The sequence below is a fragment of the Marmota flaviventris genome, chromosome 13, assembly GCF_047511675.1.
Source record: "Marmota flaviventris isolate mMarFla1 chromosome 13, mMarFla1.hap1, whole genome shotgun sequence".
Taxonomy (NCBI): Eukaryota; Metazoa; Chordata; class Mammalia; order Rodentia; family Sciuridae; genus Marmota; species Marmota flaviventris.
Window position 1 is genome coordinate 69,382,943 of NC_092510.1, and position 6,925 is coordinate 69,389,867.

At 47.8% G+C, this 6,925-nt stretch overlaps 1 protein-coding gene across 3 annotated transcripts in view; it reads right to left on the reverse strand.

The window, feature by feature from the left end:
• Positions 1 to 6,925, reverse strand: part of Pax5 (paired box 5) — a 194,812-nt gene that overhangs the window by 91,906 nt on the left and 95,981 nt on the right. The gene's annotated exons all lie outside the window — the stretch shown is intronic.

Below are 6,925 nucleotides of genomic sequence, written 5' to 3' on the forward strand. Positions count from 1 at the left end.
CTTGTGTTCTACATGGGCTGTGAGACCAGACCTGTTCTTGGACAAATCCCAAGAGAAAAGACACATGGCCCCCAGAAATTCCAGCCAAGAAAAATAAACGCACAGAGCCATTCTCACGGGGCAGGGAGTGGTCACGAAAGGTCTTGGGGCAGGCTGTTTTTACCCTGGGATGAGCAATCCCTAACCAGGCTGAGAACAACTAGAAGAAGGCTCCGAGGTGATGGGACAGGAGTGACCCACAGACAGGACACATGCACTAGCTGGAGAGGGCGGAAGTATAAAGGGTCAAAGTGGAAAGGTAGACAACTGGGATCTGGCTGCAAGGAGTGCACATGAACACGTGGATGCGCAGTGAGTGAGTGCTCCCTCAGAGCCGGGCGGCACCCCAGCCTCAAGTCAGCGCACCTGCGCCCTCCCCACCCATCCCAGGTCTGCTCCCTTCCCGGCCTCCAGCCTCCCCTCTCTGGTATGATCTTCAAGGGAAAGTCTGCTTCCCCCAAAGACGCGGCACCAACGCCATGGAGAACCGCAGAAGGGACCGTCTACCCCACCTCAGAGTGTCTTTACTTTCCAGATGGAAATTGCTATTTGATTTTGCTTTAGTCAATAAGTTCAGTATCCAAGTTCATCCAGTCACTCCAGCGGCTGGGTTTGGATCATCTCTTCAAGACAGGACATCTTCAACTGTGCGACACACACCTGGGGAGGTCCAAAAACTCCAGACTCAACCACCACCAGCTCCCAGCAGGTAAAGCAAACCTCCCTAAGAGCTGTGGCTTGGGGGACTTGGAATGAGGCCTCAGATGCCCCTTGTCATTGTCCTTCCACTTCACCACCTGGCCAGTCCTGCCTGAAGCCCAGCCCCTCCTCATTGATGGGATTCTACAGCTCTGCACTTGCATGAGCCAGGGGATGCTGTCATTTCATTTTGCCCAATTATTCCCCAAATCCTCATCACTGTCTAACCCTTGGAGCTGCCAGTGATTTTTTTTTTAAAGGCAACTGCATCTTTCCAATGTCGCGAGCTCCCCGGAGCATTACTGCACCAGAGGCTGCTCAGGCACGCCAGGACCTGTCCTGCCTCGGCCTGGAAACCCACCTCAGTCACTGAGAGAACTCTTATACTGTCTGCAAAACCCAGCACAAATGTCACCTCCTCTAAGACATTCCTGGCCCTATAGCCCTAAAAATAAGTAACTACCCTCTCACTCTGCTTCCACACTTGGTGATATTTTCCAGAAAGACCTCCTTTATCATACTTCCCATCACACATAATGGCTGTTTGTCTGTCTCCCTCCAGGTTGCCTTGAGAACATGGAACATACTGGTCCCAATGTGTTTGTTGAATGAATGACCCAGTAGCACTATATAAGTCACAGCTCTCAAGAATTAATTGGAAGGTATTTGGACAATAGTTCTGAGTGATATGCCAACATCTTCTGCCCCCCTCTCACCTCTACCCCTCATCAAGTCAGGTGACTGGAAAACAATGTCCCTGTCCAAAATTAGACTCTGGGGAAGTGTCTTCTCTGGTATGTGATGGAATATTAGGCATTCAACATTTGTTATGAAAAGAAAAGAAAAGGACCATACAAAGATTATGTTCTTTTTGTTTTGTTTTGTATTTTGGTACCAGGGATTGAACCAAGGGGTACTTACTTAACCACTGAGCCACATTCAGCCATTTTTCATTTTTCATTTTGAGATAGGGTCTCACTAAGTTGCTGAGGCCAGCTTTGAACTTGTCATCCTCCTGCCTCAGTCTCCCAAGCCACTGGGATTACAGGCATGCGCCACTGCACCTGGCCAAAGGATGTGTTTTAAAACCTCTGCAGACACTGCCCACTAGAATATTCAGATTCTTCATCAATCACTTCTGCATTTCAGTACCAGAAAAAAGGGGGGTTTTTCCCCTTGATGAATTGTTAATTTGCTTCTGACTGAACAACAAGAACTTTAGAAACCACTGCATATCCCTTTTTGCTTTGCTGCCAGGAAACTCCGTCAAATTCAACCACCATGATCATATCACTGCTGACTCCTGGTACAGTGATCTTCCTCTTTACATAATTTCTGAACTTCTTTTCACACTTAACTCATTTAAATACACGTAATAGCTTATTTTGCAGGCCACCTCAAGGCCTTTGGGAAAGTGGAAGCTGGGTGAGACCGAATGATAGAAAAAGAAAGATGGGCAAGAAGGAAGAAAGAGAAAAAAATAGAGAAGAGAGTAGAGAAGGCGTTGTGGGTGCCTCTTCTCCTGCTAACAGTAGCAATCTACTTGCATTCCTCATAGCTACTTGGGAAGCCAAGGGCTGGCCAATGTGGGGCAGAGAAATGCATAGTCACCCTGCAAAAGGTGTCAGTATGCCTATACCCTTGGGAGCATTGTCCCATCCCACCCACCACCACCCCAGCAACTAACAGTTACAGGCAGTAGCTGTATCCCACAGTAGCTGTGTCCTAGTGCTCTGAGTCCTTGGGGCTCTTTCTTAGGATATCATCTTGGGGCTTCTGCTCTCTTCTCATTAGGGACCCCTGTGGCTGTCCTTGCTCCTGACTCAGGAAGAGAAATGAACTGAGGTCAGCAATTCACAGACCACCCCCTTCAATGCTACCAATTGGGATACAACTTCTTCTGCCTACCACCACAGACTCCAATAAGGCCTCAAGGTCAAGGTCAAGATCACCAGCCCCCTCATAGATACCATGTTCCAGTTAATGGAAAGCTTTATTCTCTCGAACATCAGTCAAGAGGATACTCAGGGTCTCTTTCCCAATGTGAAAAAATGGAGATGGGATGGACTTCCTTAGTTAACTTTTATTCATGTCATGTATAATCTATACCCAGCATTAGAAAGAACACTGGGATAGGAGTGGTCACAGCCAGGGCTTAGCCCCTTTCTCACCTGTGTGAAGCAAGCAAGGCCAGCTCCAGTGAAAAAGCCACACAGGGAAGAAAGAGTAAAATGGTATTTTAATCCTAATTCCTAGCTGCCTCCTCCTATGAGTGGGAGCTCGGAGAATCTCAGCGCTGTTTGCAAACTATGCAACGTGAGATGTTCAAGAATCCTCACAAAGGACTTGGGAGGCACATGCCCCAGGAAAGTGCACACTGGGCATCATTTGGGTCCCTAGGAAATTACCTGGAAAAGGGCTGCCTGGGGCTGCACCAAGTATTGTCCCATCAGCACGGGGCACCACTGCCACAGCATGGAGGAGAGAAGAAACAGACACGTGAGAAGGAGGACCACAGAAGGAGCGCATGGCATCGGGACCGGCATCGGGACAGTGGGGCCATCGACTCAGATGGCCTCCTGGCCTGGAGGCCTCCCCATCACCTGCTGGGCTCCTCCAGACACAACGCCCAGCCGTGGGTGGCCCTTAGGAACCTGTCCAGAGCCAGGCCAACCACTCCCATCCTGAGGACCAGACACCAGCCCCCTGCACACCTACCCAGAGGAGGTAGAGGCTGGAGTAAGGTGGAGGGTCCACAGGCCTGGGGACCAAGATTGAGGAAGCAGAAGGATCTGCCCCCAGGCCCCTCCCCTCACTGCTTCCCACCTGCGTGGGGACTTCCATTCAATGATCTGTAAGTCCCTTCTACTGCTGATCCCCTTTGCCACTATCAATGGCCATATAAGGTGTGGATTCCATCTTCAACAAATGAAATGAAAGGTAAGAGAGTCAGAGGGGAGTCCATAGGTTAAAGGAGACTGGACACATCAATCTGTCACAACATGGACCCCGATTCAGGCAAACAGACTGTAAAAACCATCACGACATAAAATGGAACAATTGGAAATGTGAATACTGATGGGGTATTTTATGACATTAAGGAATCTGCTAACTTTTTAGGTGTGATAATGATATTGCATTTATTTATTTATTGTTGGTGCTGGGGATTGAATCCAGGGGTGCTTAACCCCTGGGCCACATTCCCGGCCCTTTAAAATATATACATATATAATTTTTTAAAAAATTCTTTTTTGAGACAGGATCTTGCTAAGTTGCTTAGGGCCTTGCAAAGTTGCTGAGGTTGGCTTTGGACTTGCAATCCTCTTACCTCAGCCTCCCAAGCCACTGGGATTACAGGTGTGCCCCACTGTACCCAGCAACAATTATGTATTTTAAATGGTCTTGTCTTTTAAAAATTCATTCCAAAATATTTACAGATGAAGTGACACAATGTCTGGAGTTTGCTTCAAAATAAAGTGCAGTTAACATAATGTGGTGTAGCTATGCAACGGAATTCTAATCAAAAGTGCAAAGGATACACATCACAACATCAACGGGCCTCAACATGGATGGGCCTCAGAAACACTCTGATAAGTGAAAGAAGCCAGGTAGCAATGACATCCACTTATATGGACGGTCCAGACATGGCCAATCTCCAGATATAGAGAGTAGAGCAATGGCGGGTAGAATCTGGGGGTGGCAGCAGGGATTAATTTATAAACTAGAACAAAATATCTTTCTAGCGAGAAGGAACTGTTCTAACCCTGGACTGTGGTGATAGTTGCACAACGCCTTAAATTTACTAAAAGCCACTGACTTGCACACTAACAATGAGTGAATATTATGGTATAAAATTATACTTCAATAAATTCATTCAAAAGTAAAGTGGAGTACAGAGAGATCTGGGGTATGGGTGAAACAAGACTGGAGTTGGTAACTGTTGCATCCGGGTGAGGGGATTAGACTAGTATTTCATCTCCTTTCAGAGTTTCCATAATTAAAGTAAAAAAAAAGAAAAAAAAAACCCAGCCAGCCCATGTTTGACTCGTGGCCGCTCTTGCTGGCACTCATAGGTGGTCCACAAATACTTGTGGGATAATGAGAGAATCCAAGAGGTCAAGGTCAGCCAGGAGTTTGCTCTTGACCTTCTCTTCCTTGTGCCCCTGCCCTGCTCCTCCAGCGCCAGGCCCCCTGCATCTTCAGGGACTCCAAAGTTTCAAACACAGCACGCGTCAGATTCTTGTCTGCCTAGCACTTTCCAGTTGGCAACGTCCTTTTGCAGGTACCTGACGTCCTTGGGAATCCTGGGGTGGGAGCAGATGCAGAAACAGAGCTCAGAGAGGGGAGCCCAGGTGTGCGGATGCCAAGCTCAGCGCCAGTCCCCAGCCCCAGAGGCAGAGCTAGAATCAGAGATGACTACACCACAGGCCCTAAGGGTAAAGCTCACACACTTTCAGTGGGACGTCCTCCTTCAGGGAAGCAGGCTAGCCGCAGACCCAACTCTACTGCTCCTGCTAGGCGGAGGCCAGAAGGAGCCATGGTCCACATTTTTAACCCTGGATATACAAACACTACACCTGGAAAAGTACGTGAGGGAGTAGCCCTGTCTTGATCACAGGATTAGATGGGTTGACAGGGAGCCTGGAGACCCGGCTCTGCCTAGGTCTCCGGGGCAACCTGGATAGACCCCTCCCCGCCCAGGCCTCAGTGACTCCACTTGCCATTAACTCATGGCTCAGAACTGCCAGGGCCCTCTTGACTCCGACACCTCACTAAAGTCAGAGTAGGGTCCCCACCCTGCGCACTGGGCTCTCTTTGGCGCAGCCTCAGTCCAGGATTAGGCTTCACCCTGTGGGTTGGTGAAGGTTTTGCTCTCTATCCCAAGCCCCCAAATCCAGAGATCTGGCAGCCATCAGGGGAGGCAGGGAGCCCACTAAGGCAAGCAGGACAGAGGTCAAGTCTGACTCTGCCAAGTTCGTGGTAGGTGATAGTAGGCAGGCTCCTGTTCTAGGTTCCTTTTCTCATTTGTAACCTGGGGACATACAATCGGCCTCAAAAGGTCAAGAGAAGGCAAATAGGGAGTGATGAGAATGTCAAGTCTGGAGGGCAGGGCTTTTTCTTTCCATTTTTTAAGTTCCCAGGGCCAGATAGATTAAAAGAAAGAAAGAAAGAAAAAGAAAAAAAAGAAAGGCACTTTTAAAAAGTCCACTGCAAAGGATGACAGGAGGGAGCCTTGTGATGGCACTGCTTTGAGTCCTGAGTCTATCACTGTCAACAGCCCAATTGTACTACTGAGTACAGTTTCACCAGATTATGTCATTGGGGGACACGGGGCAAAGGGTACATGGGATCTCTTTGTATGTTGTCTTACAACTACATGTGAATCTACAATTATCTCAGAATAAAAAGTTATATTTATTTTTTAAAAAGTGACAAAGTACCTAAAATCCCGGCTACTCTGGAGGTTAAGGCAGAAAGATCACCCATTCATTCAAGGCCAGCCTGGGCAATCTAGCGAGACCCTGTCTCAAAATAAAATAAAAATAAAAAGAGCTAGGGATGTAGCCCAGCCGTGGTAGAGAGCCCCTGAGTTCAATCCCCAGTACCAAAAAATAAAAAAGTAACAAAGCAAAAACACGGATTTAGCATGGAAGGATGATGACTATCTCTTGCAAAAGTACTCCATCATCCTCAAAGCATTACTGTTCACATTAACGAAGGGGAAGAATTGCCAAGGGTTCTGAAAGGCCTCGCTCTGTCAGGAAGTCCTCCATGATTTCCTCTCCTCTGTTTTCCTAAAACAACTGAGTTTGCAGATGTCTACTAAACACCTGTCACTCTACATTGCATACTGTTTAGGGTCCCCTAAAGAGTGTGAGCTTTATAAGGAGAAGCTGTGTTTCCCTCACCCTTGTGACAGCAATGCCTGCTTCGATCAATGCCTGTGGAACTAAGTGACTGGGATAGGTACTATGGCCTGGTATCAGAGGTGCTTCCTGGGATCACCGAGAGGATAGACGATGTCAAGGTGTTTTTACTCATCCACAAGTACCCTGGGCATGGATGAGTCATGCTCTTTATTCTTTTGGTTCTCCAGACCTGTGACCAGGCTTGAATCAAAAGGGTTTGCAGTAGAATCGAGGGGTCTCCAGGAAGAGATGTGCAAAGTTTAAATGACTCATCTCCC